Consider the following 14965-nt stretch of genomic DNA (forward strand, 5'->3'; position numbering starts at 1 on the left):
ATGTGTCCTACAGGTCCTTTTAGATTAACAGCAAGGGTTTCAAACAAGCAGGGCATGAGGCCTCCATCCTGTTACAAGAAGCCCCCACGGAGGTGCAGGCCGGCCTCACAGTGGGCGACCAGATGAGCAGATCCCAGCCTGTGCCTCCCACACACGCGTGTGCTCACGTGGATACTACGGCCGTGCTCAGATACTGCTTTAACTTCTGCTAGGAAACAGCACAGGCAGGCTCACATGGACTATGCTTATAAGCCTTTTAAATTTCTTTTTATTTTCTCTTTGTAGCTAAATGAACTGATTTTTAAAAGAGTTGAAAAAGACCATTACAACTATTAAAAAAAAATACATTTTAACACAGATACTGTTCCGTCTGAAATAAGCAGCACTGAACTCACAGACCATGAAAGCCATCAGAAAAATTTACTTTGACTTTACATTCATTTTTTTAAGGCTTTAAAAGTTCAAAATAATTAGATTCCACCAAAGTCTCAAACACTATGCCTAACCACAGGAGGCTTTCCATTATTAAATACAGCTGGAAATAAAACCAAAACAAAATTTTGTAAGAATCACTAAAAATGGAACTTGTTCTGCCTCAATTTATGTTTGAACATAAGGATTAATTTAACTGAGAGAACATCCGGAAAAAGTACCAAGTTTTAACCTAAAACAATCATCATCTCTATATAACTCACACCGGGACTGTAAAGTCTACACCTGGCAGCTTAATAAAGATATAAAAGTTACGTCTCATAATAAGTCTGAGCCTTTCCCCCTTCAGAGCTGTATTTATTTCTGGGAGGTACTTATGTTCATCTCAGGAAGAGTAAGGGGAGTAAGCAGTTTAAGAGACACCAAGAGGGCACCGTGGGTATGAGGAACAATGGGTACGTTCAGCACCGACCGTGTTTTAGAAACATCGAGGCACAGCCTTCGCTTTTAACCCATCATCGCCATCGCTGTGATTCACCAGCTTGTGCACTAGGTCACACACACAGACTGTCCCTGCGACGAGAGTGACAGCTGTGACGGCTGAGGAGAGGATCCCCGCGTGATGATGCCGCCAGGCGGAGAGCCACACGAGGGGAAGGCAGCTCACCCTTCCAGAGTCCTTCACCCACAGACTTTTCACCATTGAAGGATTCTGGTTTTCACCTTATGGTATAGGTCAAAGGTAAAAGGGAGATGGAGGCACAAAACAACACAGTGGTGAAAAGAACTTGGGATCGGGGCACGCACGCAGTTGTGTCAGCAGTTTTCACCACCTAGTCCTTTCCGACATTGACGGAGTTCCTTGCATGGACCACTCCCCTTGCTGGCATTTAACGTCTTGCTGTGTGAAGCAGGACCAGAAGGGAACACCAGCTACGTCCTGTGTTATTGTGAGGCAGGATAAGATCAAAACCGTCACCTGGGCCTAAGGCCAAGAGCAGGAGGGCTTCTGTTTTCTTTTATAATGAAATGAATTAAGTACTAACGGCAACGTGAGACTGTGAAGGAAATGTAAAAGGACACTTCAGAAAATTTCTTAGGAAAAAACAGCCCCATGGTATGAGTTCAAAAGATACAAAGAGATAAGCAATGGAAAGTAAGATTTCGCCCTTCTTCCCAGGATGCCCTCCACAAAGGTTATAGCTAACAGGTTATCTTTCCATAACTGCTCGACATATAACCAAGCAAAAACGCGAATGTAAATCTCTTTCCCTTTAAAAACAACTGGGGCGTACTTTCTGTACACAGCCTGCGTTTTGTGCCCGTAATAAAGCACCGCAGATCTCCTGCTCCATCTGCACCTCGTCCTCACCGTCATGCTGCGCGGTCTCGTGTCACTCGCCAGTGCTGAGACTCACCCAACCAGCCCCTGCTGAGGGACATCTAGGTTGTTCCCAGCCTCTCCTCCTTCGTGCGGCACCACAGCACACACCTTCGCGCACACATCTTCAGGGGAAATATTTCTGCAGCATCAATCTCCACTAGTAACATTTCTGCCAAAGGGTTAGTGTATTTAAAATTTTGATGGAGGCTGGCAAAGGGCTCTCAACAAAGGAAGAGTCAATTTAACTCACAGTCCATCACTTTACTAAAGATGTCTAGGTGCAGCATCACAATATGCCTAACCACAGCACAGAAAGCAGCAGTCTCAGACCAGCGGAGAGGTGGGAGGATTGGCACACTAGTAACAAGAACAAACAACTCAGACAAACAGCTTAGGTAGTAAGAGGTTGGGGAGGCTAAGGCCCGAAGTCTTTATATTCCTGCAGAGAGAGCCTCAGATCCGAAACAAAAGCCACAGGGAGCCACCGTGGGATCTAGATCTAGAATATGTGATGTTCCTGGGTTGTTTAAGAAAGGTTTTTCCAATAGTGACATGAAGTATGGATGTACTAGAAAGACAATGATGCTGGTACTTAACACTATGTGGCAATAATCCAAAGTGAGGTGAGGAGGCTTCGAGCAGCCTTTTAACAGCCCGCGATAGCGAGGTCAGAATAATTTCTCGCTCCTTTTCTCTTCCTGCTGTGGAAAATCCTCTCATCCCAAATACTAGCAGGAAACAGAAGGGGTCCTGGTATGTACGCTGCTGTAGCAGAGAGGAGGTAGGGTGACCTGCAGGGAGGAGGAGGCCTGCCAGCCACACAGCGTTGCCACCGTCTCGAGAGCCACCACTCTGCTCGAGACATTTCACGGGCTCCTGACCTATTTTTAGTTTTAAGCACCTAAATTTAAAATATCCTTTCCAAAAGGAAGCAATATAAATCTGTAAAGTATCCACTTTGAGAATGGTGCAATCACCCCTTTGCTTCTTCAGGAACTCTCTAATGGAAATATTAACAAGGACAGCGACGCTGCAGGCAGGGCTCTGCAACAGGCACTGTGCTCAGTCTATCTTTACAACAACCCACGAGAGTGTCCCTATTACCTGTCATCTTGGGTTTTACCTTAAAGAAACAAAACCGCAAGCGACTTGCGCAGCTAGTGTCTGGGCGCTGGGCGAGTGTTGCACCTGATGGGCAAATCCTCATTTCTACCCCATGTTCTTTGCCTCAAGCACCAGCGTAGTAAGGGTTTAATGTAATTTTCACTTCTTTAAGGTATTATCCGAGGCGTCCATAATTCTCCTAAATCCCTCTTTCAAAAATTATGAATCTTAAGTATTTTATATGTGGGACACTTTCAAAACATTCAATCACAATATTATGAATAAAAGTAATATTAAAATTAAAAACCATCCCAAAATTTGAATACAGGCCTTTTTCCCTACCACGTGTTATCATCAAATGGTTGTTTTAAGTTCACAGGCTGACGGAAAGGAAGATAAAGAAATCCATCCTGCCTCCTCAGGCTACATTCCTTTAAGGAACCCCCGATGGTTCCTCTCTTTCACCCCAAAGACTCGACCTTGACCCCTGGATGGGGATGACTCCCGAAGCGCTCGGCGGCAAGTCCCGTATATTTTAACTGCATTATAAAGGAGTCCCTTGCACTCACGTCAAGACGTGCTTTCCTGGAGTTCCTGTTCTGGCTCAGTGGGTAAAGGACCTGACGTTGGCACTATGAGGATGGCGGTTCAATCCCTGGCCTCACTCAGTGGGTTAAGGATCCGGCGTTGCCGTGAGCTGTGGTGTAGGTCACAGACTCGGCTCAGATCTGGTGTTGCTGTGGCTGTGGTGTAGGCCGGCGGCTACAGCTCTGATTTGACCCCTAGCCTGGGAACCTCCATATGCCGCAGGTGCGGCCCTAAAAAAACAAAAAAGGGGGGGAAAAAAAAGGAAATGACTCTCCCACCTGTGCTCCAATCTGATTCTCCTCCTCCACCCGGCCAAGGGCGTCACCATCCTCATGAGACTTCCCAGGACCACCCCACACACCTTCTCTCTGTCACCACCACAAACATCTGACACATGACCAAACCTAAATCACCATCAAGCCCACCCCCTTCCTCTTTCCTCCAACTGCCAACCCCTTTACACTCCAGCCCGTTGCCTGCGGTGCCACCAGAGCCACTTCGCTAAAACAGAAATGGCTGTGGGGTATGACTGCCTGGAAAAGGCCCCTTCTGCAGTGCCCACAGAATGAGGCCCACAGTGTTTGGTTTGGCACCAAAAAGCTTGTCCAACAACCCTCAGCTGCCACCGCTACTTCATCTTGGACTTCCCCAGGGCCCAGAGCTTCACCCACTTGATGGCTCGCAGGCTCCCATGGGGCCACCTGCCTGCACGTGCAGCTCTCCTGGTCCAGGTGGATGCCCTTCCTTCAGGCTGTCCTCAAGATCCTGCTTGAAATTAACTCCACCACCACCAGCCCAAACAACTACCTCAAAGTGACTTCATAGGCACTCTTAAAATACAGCATGAAACATTCTTTAGCTATCTGCGTCATCTTCTGAACTGGATTTTTACCTCCTCATAGGTTCCCCGTGCTGAGCACCAACAGGTACTCAAAAGCCTGCATGTCTTCTAAGAGTGTACACGTAGAATTAGACACAGCAATACAAAGTAAATATATGCGGACAAACACGAAAATGGAACAAAAAACTTGGGCTTAGGTCCAAGAATATTTATCATGTTAACAGCTACACTGCCTGGTAGCGATGTGTGACAAAACACATTTTGCTATTTGTTACTGGCAGTCTTAAGGCAAAAAGAAGACTGTAAAGGAATGTAGTTTTTAAAAAATACTGGAAATTAAGAGGGAGGAAAAAGACTACAGTGAGCATCAGTGGTTCCATCAAAAAAAGGAGAAAAAAAGTCAAGATATCCTTTACCTTCTAATGAAAGAAACAGCAATGAAATATTCTTGGGGGGGAAAAAAAAAAACCCTGATAATGAGTTTGATAAGGACTCCATACCTAAGTACCAATTCAAAGGCATTTAAAAAGGACTGAGGAACATGTTAAACCACAGTGAGTCAATCGGCAAACCTTGAACTGTGGGAACCTCTACTAAAAAATGACCCAGTTTCCTCAAAAAATAAGTCGGAACAGAAAAAGGGTTAGAGGGAAAAGAGGGAGAGATCAAGAGATAAAAAGAGGGGAGTTCCCGTCCTGGCACAGTGGTTAACGAATCCGAGTAGGAACCATGAGGTTGTGGGTTCAGTCCCTGCCCTTGCTCAGTGGGTTAACGATCCGGCGTTGCCGTGAGCTGTGGTGTAGGTTGCAGACGCAGCTCGGATCCTGCGTTGCTGTGGCTCTGGCATAGGCCGGTGGCTACAGCTCCGATTCGACCCCTAGCCTGGGAACCTCCATATGCCGCAGGGGCGGCCCAAGAAATAGCAAAAAGACAATAAAAAAATAAAAAAAGAGAGAGATGAAAAGAGGAAAACCCTTGGAGTTTCCGTCATGGTTCAGTGGTTAATGAATCCGACTAGGAACCATGAGGTTGTAGGCTCGATCCCTGGCCTCCCTCAGTGGGTTAAGGATCCGATGTTGCCTTAAGCTGTGGTGTACGTCGCAGATGCGGCTCTGATCCCCCGTTGCTGTGGCTGTGGTGTAGGCTGGCAGCTACAGCTCCAATTAGATCCCTAGCCTGGGAACCTTCATATGCCATGGTTTCAGCCCTAGAAAAGGCAAAAAGACAAAAAAAGAGGAAAAAAAAAAGAAAAAGGAAAACCCTAGAGATAAAAAGGTATTAACCAATTGTAAGAGTGGACTTTATTTGGATCCTGATTCAAACCTCTCCACAGTGTAAATTAAACCAACACATTTTTTCCTTTTATGAAACTACTTGCAATTTGAACACTGGATAGCAGGTATGAAAAATGTATTTTAAATATGATAACTGTATTGTTTGTTTCTTTTTTAAAGTCCTTTATCTTTTAGAGCTATACACTGAAATATTTACAGGTTAAATGATACAATAGAGGGGATTTACTTCAAAACAATACTGAGGGTGGTGGCTGGGGGAGGGGTGAAGGAAGAGAAAGCACACACGTCAAGACTGGCCACGAAATCACGGAAGGCTGGGTGACAGGCGCATGGGGCTTAATATCCTTGTGTCCACTTCTGTTTATTATTTGAACATTTCCATTTAATGCAAATGGAATTAATGGTATGAAAGACGAATTCAGGAATCCAGAATTGGAGCCGAGGCTGTGGTACTGAAGCCAGCTTTTACCTAAAAGCCTATGAGAACTTTTTTCTTCTTCTTTGGCCACACCTGCAGCATATGGAAGTTCCTGGGCCAGAGATCGAATTGAAGCTGCATCTTCGCCCCAAGCCACAGCCGCCTCAACACCAGATCCTGAAGCAGCGTTACCAGGCCGGGGATGGAACCACGAGGCCAGAGATACAAGCCTCCTCATTAACCCGCTGCACCCGCTGTGCACTGATAATTTAATCTTGCAGTTTCTTAACCTCTCTCGTTTTATCTTTAATGTGCGCTGTACTATTTAATCTTAACAGTGAGCTGTCTTTAAAAAAAAAAAAAAAAATCCCTCCATAGTCTTAACAAATTAACCTTGCCAGTGTCATTTCCCCCCAGGTTCCCAGGTAAAACTTCCTTACCGCTGACTCAATGACCCTTTCTAGACCTCATCTCCTGATCAAGCTGCCCTCCTTGCCTAAATCTGACTCTTAGATTTACCTTGGTCTGGGCTCTTAAAGGCCCAGTTTCCAATTTTACTGCCTCCCAGATGGCTTTTCCAGCCACAGATCTCACCAAAGACTGTGAACGTATGAGTCTAACTAACCCAAGCTCAAGTCCTGACTTCTAGACGATTCACTAGCTGTGCAACCCTGAACAAACTTTCCTCAGTTCAGTTTTCTACTGTGGAGACAGTACTGGACTGAGCGACCCTGAGAAGGCTCAGGGTACAGGGCCTCCTGCACGCCCGTGCTTGTGCTGCTTAGGGACACAGCGCTCAAAGAAGAGGGGCTGAATGGCCTTTTTTACATCGTTACTGGCACCCACCCCCTGCATCTTCCTCTAACCCTTGCTCCAACAATCTGTTACATTAGAATTAAAAAAAAAAAAAAAAAAAGAGTCCAAAGCCCAAATGGTTTTTCACTACTACTCATTCTACTACAGATTCTAAGTTTATATTAAAGCCAAATTCCCTGTAATATACTATATATACTAAGACCAAAGGCTAGATCCAGAATATTGCTTATTTTCTATTCAAAGGAGTAATTATTTTCATATCTTTTTAAATCTAGAAAAAGCAGCTTGTCCAAACTACCTTAGACGTTTTCTTTCTGATGAGCCTCATTAACATCAACAGCAGATCCCTCCTAAACATGTAGCCTGCCATCAGCAAGATGTCACCATGACACAAGACTCGGCAAGACACGAGAGGCTGCAGCTGCCCCGACCCTGCAGCCAAGAGGAACCGAGAGGACTGGGGGATGGAGGGGCCCACCAGAAAGAGCAGCTGCCTCCCCTCTGATAATCAAGTTAGCACCCAGGAGGCCACCACTCTGGCATTCAAGACTTAAGAAAAGCCTTTATTTTATTTCAGTTTTTATAAGAACTTCTTCCTATCTAAGAGGGGGCCAAGAGTGAGAAGGCCAGCCACAGCGTTGCCTAAAGTCACATTTCCTAAAATACTAAAGAGATAAATGTGTAGGTACTCAAGATCTAAGGACTGAAGTAATTACGATTTTTAATAGATTGATTTAAAGAACTCAGCCCATGAGTTCTTTAAGTCAATGTTCAGCTGGGCTTTTTATAGGGGAAAAGTGTACATAATAACAATAATAATAACCACAGTAATACACACGGAGTCAACAGAGAACCCAGCTCTGCACCGCATCACTCAAAGAATTTCCTCACCCATAAAACCAAGATAGAGCAACTTACCTGGAAAAGTTACATTCATGGTTAAAGGAAAGACTACCTTAAAGCAATGAGCACTGTGTCCAGCACATTTAAAGTTCAATAAATGTCAGCTATTGTTATTTACATTATTTAACACCACATTTAAAAATATGAATCAAAATTTTCACTGAAGCACTGGGACTTTATCCTGTGGCCTGATGCTGCTGAAGGCAGCACTAGCACTTCGAGAACATTTACGAGTCACCAGGCATGCTTCAGAGTGCTCCACGCTCACCGAACAGACCCTGATGGCCTCCACGTCAAATCCATGAAATAAACGCTATTTTCAGAGGAAGAAACTGAGGCACAGATAGGCTGAGGAACTTGCCCAAGGTCCAAACTACAGAGTCAGCAACTCTAGGTTTAAGGTTTAACAATCTGTGGTGTTTTGCTTTGTTTTGTTCTTTTGCTTTTTAGGGCCACATCCCCAAGGCACACGGAGGTTCCCAGGCTAGGGGTAGAATCGGAGCTACAGCTGCCAGCCTACACCACAGCCACAGCAACGCCACATCCGAGCCTCGTCTGCGAGCTACGCCACAGCTCATGGCAACACCAGATCCTTGACCCACTGAGCAAGGCTAGGGATCGGACCCACTGAGCAAGGCTAGGGATCGAACCCACAACCTCATGGTTCCTAATTGGATTCCTTTCTGCTGCGCCATGACGGGAACGCCACAATCTGTTTTAACAAGCCTTCCAGGAGATTCTAATGCTCACTAATGTTTGAAAAACCCTGGGTTACCAATTGCAAAGGCCCCTACTGGTGGTCTTAACATCAGCCTATGCCTGGAATAAAATACAAGTCTACTGTACACTGTAAAAAAGAAGAGAGTAAACCCTTTAGATTTAAATAGAGTTGGGATTAACCCCAAGCCCCAACACATTCGGGCATAACTTGCTGTATGACTTCTGAGGGTTATATTAATATATGAGATAACAGCCATTCACCGTGCTACAGTAGTAAAATACTGGAAAGCACTGGTTAGTATTTCTGCTCTCCAGTGGCTCTCAAACTTTGAAATGTATCAGAGTTGCCTGTAGAGTTAAGTGTAGAGTCCCAGGTGCCCCATAAGAGTTTTAGAAAGAGGAGTTCGCACTGTGGCTCAGTGGAAATGAATCCAACTAGGAATCATAAGGTTGCAGGTTCGATCCTTGGCCTCACTCAGTGGGTTAAGGATACAGTGTTGCCATGAGCTGTGATGCAGGTCAGCAGCTTGTAGCTCCGATTAGACCCCTAGCCTGGGAACCTCCATATGCTGCCGGTGTGGCCCTAAAAAGCAAAAAAAAAAAGTTTTAGAGAATTTACTTGCACAAACACCTAAAATGATTCTGATAAGACAAGCTTTTTTTTTTTTTTTTTTTTAAAGTGGGGGGATCCGGCATTGCCATGAGCTAGCTGTGGTGTAGTCTGGCAGCTGCAGCTCCAATTCAACTCAAAGCCTGGGAACTTACATATGCCATGGGTGTGGCCCTAAAAAGAAAGAAAGAAAAAGAACCCACAGCTGTCCACTTGTCCAATGGTTCCACCTTACCTTATTCTGGATCTCTATCCTTTTAGCTCTCAAGGCTAATGCAAAGAGACATGAATCCACGCCTCTCCCCCAAAAGCCTAGCACTCTAAGGAAAAATGAGTCAGTGAACTGGAGCTGGTTCTGCTATCCTTCCAGAAAAAATCATGGTCACTGCCTACATTAGCAATGCAGTTCCCCTGTGTTTCAAACATCTGCAGATAATCATCTTCTGGATTACAATATACATGGAGCTTGTTATTCTAAGAATTTTTAAAATCAAAGAAATTGATGAACGAAGAATTTTAATGTCATATAATGTAAGTTATGTTTTACTTTATTTTGTATACTCTAACAAATTGCAATGAGCATTTAAGACAAATGAAGACAGCTGAGAGTAGAAAAAAAATCCAGGAAAAACAAAAATTCCTATATCTCCCTAGTGTCAGAATTTAAAAATCAAGGAAAAAGAATTATGTGAGTAAGTATAATGAGCCTTGATGATGCTTTTTTTTTTTGGTCTTCTTTTTAGTGCCTCACCCCCGGCATATGGAGGTTCCCAGGCTAGGGGTTGAATGGGAGCTGTAGCTGCCAGCCTACACCACAGCCACAGCAGCTCAGGATCTGAGCCGCATCTGCGACCTACACTACAGCTCAGGGCAACGCCAGATCCTTAACCCACTGAGCAAGGCCAGGGATCAAACCCTCAATCTCATGGTTCCCAGTCGGATTCGTTTCCGCTGCGCCATGAGGGGAACTCCTGATGACGCTTTCAACTTCGTAACCGATTCTTTCCTCAAGTTCACTCCTCAATACCAAAGGAGGGAAAGGGTGGGTCATCAGAGAGGAGAGGAAGTTGAAGAGATACAAAGACAAGCACTCCAGGTATGAGGGCCAGTCTCACGCAATGTCCTGTCTGCAAAGGAGAAGCTCCCCCCTCCACCACTTGCTGAGTCTGGGCAACTAGGACAAGGGCCAAAGAAAAAGACCCTGCACCCAAGTGTCAGGGCACCCAATTCCCAATCCCAGAGCTCCGCCTCTATTAGGGACAGGATGGAGATGCGGGTGGGGGAGAGGAGGACGAAAAGCTTACCTACTATTACAGCTGCCTTAGGAAACAGGGAAGGGCTTGGAGCTTAAACGAATTTTACATCAAATCCTGCTCTTGTGTTTGAGATTCTTCTTCAGCTTTTAATAAAACATATCTTAAGCAACGTGAGATTCTCCTTTCCTATCACCACGGTAGATGGTCAGGGCCAGCGGATGTGACCTTTCGCGCATTTCTAAGCCAGCCCAATGCTCTGATGAGCAGCTGCCCGACAGCTTCGGAGCACAGCTTAAACCAGGCCCCGGGTGCGCACGGGCTTCAGGCCTGGCTGTGGCTTCAGCCTGCTCCTCAGGGGGACCTTCCGTCTCCTTTCTAAAAGTAAATTAAGTATTGAAAATACAGCCATGAGCTGGGGTGTGGGTCACAGACTCAGCTTGGATCCCGTGTTGCTGTGGCTGTGGTGTAGGCCGGCAGCTGTAGGTTCGATTGGACCCCAGCCTGGGAACCTCCATATGCCGCCAGTACATCCCTAAGAAAAAAGCAAAAAAAAAAAAAAAGAAAAGAAAATAGTTATTACTATATAATTCCTCACTTCCTGGCTTTGTTTTCCTTTGATTCTGGTACTTGAAAAAAAATTTTAAACATGAAAATAAATATTATCAAATTAACCAATTGTAGTTAGTCCCAGTTATAACCCAAAAGAGTAAAAAAAAAAAAAAAAAAACTAAACTACTGAAAGATTTTTTTTTTTTTCCCCACTGTACAGCAAGGGGATCAAGTTATCCCTACATGTATACATTACAATTACATTTTTTTTCCCCACCCTTTCTTCTGTCGCAACATGAGTATCTAGACAAAGTTCTCAATGCTATTCAGCAGGATCTCCTTGTAAATCTATTCTAGGTTGTGTCTGATAAGCCCAAGCTCCCGATCCCTCCCACTCCCTCCCCCTCCCATCAGGCAGCCACAAGTCTCTTCTCCAAGTCCATGATTTTCTTTTCTGAGGAGGTGTTCATTTGTGCTGGATATTAGATTCCAGTTATTGAAAGTTTTCCATCAAAGAGCCGAAATGCTTTATTACTGGAAGTCATCTGCATAAAATGTGAGAATTTTTCTCCCCCTTCTCACCACTTTTATAAAATAAAAGCAAAGACCCAGGCAGCCATAATTGCACAGAAGCATTCTGATTTTTTTTTTTTTTCCTTTTCTAGGGTCGCACCTGTGGCATATGGAGGTTCCCAGGCTAGGGGTCTAATCGGAGCTGTAGCTGCCGGCCTACACCACAGCCATAGCAACATGGGATCCAAGCTGTGTCTGCGACGTACACCACAGCTCATGGCAACGCCAGATCCTTAACTCATTGATCGAGGCTAGGGATGGAACCCACAGCCTCATGGTCCCTAGTCGGATTCATTAACCACTGAGCCACGACGGGAACTCCGCACTTTGATTTTCATAGCAACTAAAAACAACAAAACATTCACATCAAATTCTAACATTCTGGTTTTTTTTCATTCGGAAGTAGTTTTTTCTATTTGTTTATTTAAGAAGCTTTCAGGAATAACAAGATCAAAAAAACACAAATATACACAAGGAACTGACCATTCTACATAAACCGAAACTTTTACAGTCACAAATCACACCCACAATATATTCAAAATAAGTGCTGAGATTTTTTTAATATCCTGCAGAGAAAAGAAAAGTCGCCACTTTCTCATTCCCAGCCTAACCTCTCACTACGCAGCCAAGACCAGCCAAGCAGAGCTCCCAGGACTGGCTCCAAGCTAGTCTGCGAGCAGTTATGTGCTTGGTTACCCAATCCCACAAGGAGAGATCAGCTGAGCAGTGAGCCTTGCTCGGCCTGAAAGTAACTCAGAAGTTTTCTCCTCAAACGCTCACAAACTTTTTAAAAGTAAAAGAAAATTCCCCAGCCTTGGTTCAAAGCCTAAGACAACCACAGGCAGGATCAGCAAGAAGGAAAGAGAGTCAAATGCAGAGGAAACCCCAGGCTTCCCTGGCAATCTCCTTTAAAATAAAGAATATCTTTATCAACCAATATTCCAGTGGTTTTCATCATCAAGTTAATTAGCAGACTCCTGTGTTAATATCTAAATGCTAGGTGGAGTTCCTGTTGTGGTGCAGCAGAAACAAACCTGACTAGTATCCATGAGGATGTGGGTTCAAACCCTGGCCCCACTTAGCAGGTTAAGGATCAGGCATTGCCATGAGCTGGGGTGTAGGCTGCAGACACAGCTTGGATCTGGTATGGCTGTGGCTGTGGCTGGTGGCCAAGGTTCCAATTCCACCCCTAGCCTGGGAACTTCCACATGCCTCAGATGCAGTCTTAAAAAGCAAAAATAAATAAATAAACAAAACAAATAAATAAATGCTAGACAATTAATGGCAGCAAACAATAAATGCCCTTGTCTTTGCTCTGACGACAAAATCTCATAAAGCAAATGATATGAATGCTGCAATGATTTAACACAGGCCTTCTATGGATAATTTTCTCCAAAAGCTGCACAACAGGAGTGGCTTATAAATTAACAGTATGTGGAGTTCTCATCATGGTGCGGTGGAAACAAATCCCACTAGGAACCATGAGGTTGCGGGTTTGATCCTTGGCCTCACTCAGTGGGTTAAGGATCCGGTGTTGCTGTGAGCTGTGGTGTAGGTCGCAGATGCGGCTTGGATCTGGCGTTTCGGTGGCTGTGGCGTAGGCTGGCAGCTATAGCTCCGATTAGACTCCTGGCCTGGGAACCTCAATAGGACACAGGCATGGCCCTAAAATGACACCCCCCCCCCCGCCAAAAAATAAAAATCACAACAAAACAAAAAAACAGTATGTCATATAAATAAGAAACAAAGATTAGAATAATTAATAACAATAAATAAATGTGCCACAATGGATCACTGTCAATATGCTTAATGTAACATCTGAACTCCTTCAGAGATTTCAGTGGCAAGTTATTAATTTTGAACTATTTTAACCTCATGGTCCAGTGCTACTTCCTTATTTTTAAAATGATACCCATTTGCCAAACACTTTGTTTATTGTATCTCCTTTTGAAAAATTCTGTCCAGGAGTTCCTGTTGTGGCGCAGCAGAAACAAATCCGGCTAGTAACCATGAGGTTGTGGGTTCAATCCCTGTGGCCTTACTCAATGGGTTAAGGATCCGATGTGGCCATGAGCTGTGGTGTACGTTGCAGACATGACTCGGATCCTGTGCTGTGTTGCCATGGTTGTGGTGTAGGCTGGCAGCTGCAGCTCTGATTTGACCCTAGCCTAGGAACTTCCATATGCCATGGGTACGGCCCTAAAAAGTTAAAAAAATAAAAAAGAATGAAAAAGAAAAAATTCTATCCAAAAAGATGTAAAAACAAAGCAGTATTTTAGAAAACATACTTTAAACACTTGTGTCTACCTATGCATATATAAATAATTTTAGAATTCCACTTGACTTAACTGATGAGAGATCCACTGCTATGAGTGAACTATCGAGCTAGAAGTATTCTCCGTTTAAAAAAAATATTGAACAATAACTTTTATTTCATTCTTCCCCCCTGCCCCAACTTAGGGCCAAACCTGGAAGTTTCCTGACTCGGAGTCAAATCGGAGATGCAGCTGTAAACCTACACCAAAGCCAGAGCCATGCCAGATCCGAGTAGCTTCTGCGAACTACATCACAGCTCACAGCAATGCTGGATCCTTAACCCACTGATCCGGGCTAGGGATTGAATCCCCAACCTCACGGATACCAGTCGGGTTGGTTACCACTGAGCCACAAGGAGAACTCCCCTTTTATTTCATTCTTAATCACTGAGGAAAAGCACTGAAGGTCACCGGTTCCAAGGATAATTAACATGCCACTTCAACATGACCTTGACTACCGAGCCAGTCTTACAGTCTACTGCAGTACTGTTCATGGTTACACATTATCTCTGTTCCCACTAACAAAGAATTGTTTCTACCCCAAGATCAGTTCTTCTTTTGCCAGCAAACTCTTACTCATTCTTCAAGACCTCCTCTGTACTTTCACTAACATCTCGTCATAGCCCGAAAACGCTCTTTTCTCACTGCACTGTCATCTGCCCACTTTTTGTTTTGCCACCCCCTTTGGCTTTTTAGGGTCACATCTGCAGTGTATGTAAGTTCCCAGGTGAGGGGCTGAACTGGAGCTGCAGCTGAGGGCCTATGTCAGAGCCACGGCAATGCCAGATCCCAGCCACTTACAGCCACACCGGATACTTAACCCACTGAGTGGGGCCAGAGATCACACCCTCATCCTCACGGATACCACTTGGGTCCATTACCACTGAGCCATGGCGGGAGCTCCGTCATCGGCCATGTGGACCCTTCTATTCACCTCAAAGTCCTTCACTTCAGTCACACTGTCTCATTAATCAGTGGATTCCCAGCATTAAGAACATCCCCAAGCACAAAGGGGTTCAGTAAATACTTTGTTTTGCTTTGCCTGTAGGTCTTCTGCAACTTTCGCAATAAACCTGAGGTTAAAAAAAAATTAAAAGAGTAAAAGTGGTACCTTGAGAAGTATGCACTCATTAACAGCCAACATCTCTCAAGCACCTGAGA

The 14965-nt window shown here is 44.6% G+C and overlaps 1 protein-coding gene across 8 annotated transcripts in view; it reads right to left on the reverse strand.

The window, feature by feature from the left end:
• ARID1B (AT-rich interaction domain 1B) overlaps positions 1-14965 on the reverse strand; it is a 439972-nt gene that overhangs the window by 283913 nt on the left and 141094 nt on the right. The window lies entirely within an intron of this gene.

The sequence above is a fragment of the Phacochoerus africanus genome, chromosome 2 (assembly GCF_016906955.1).
Source record: "Phacochoerus africanus isolate WHEZ1 chromosome 2, ROS_Pafr_v1, whole genome shotgun sequence".
NCBI lineage: Eukaryota > Metazoa > Chordata > Mammalia > Artiodactyla > Suidae > Phacochoerus > Phacochoerus africanus.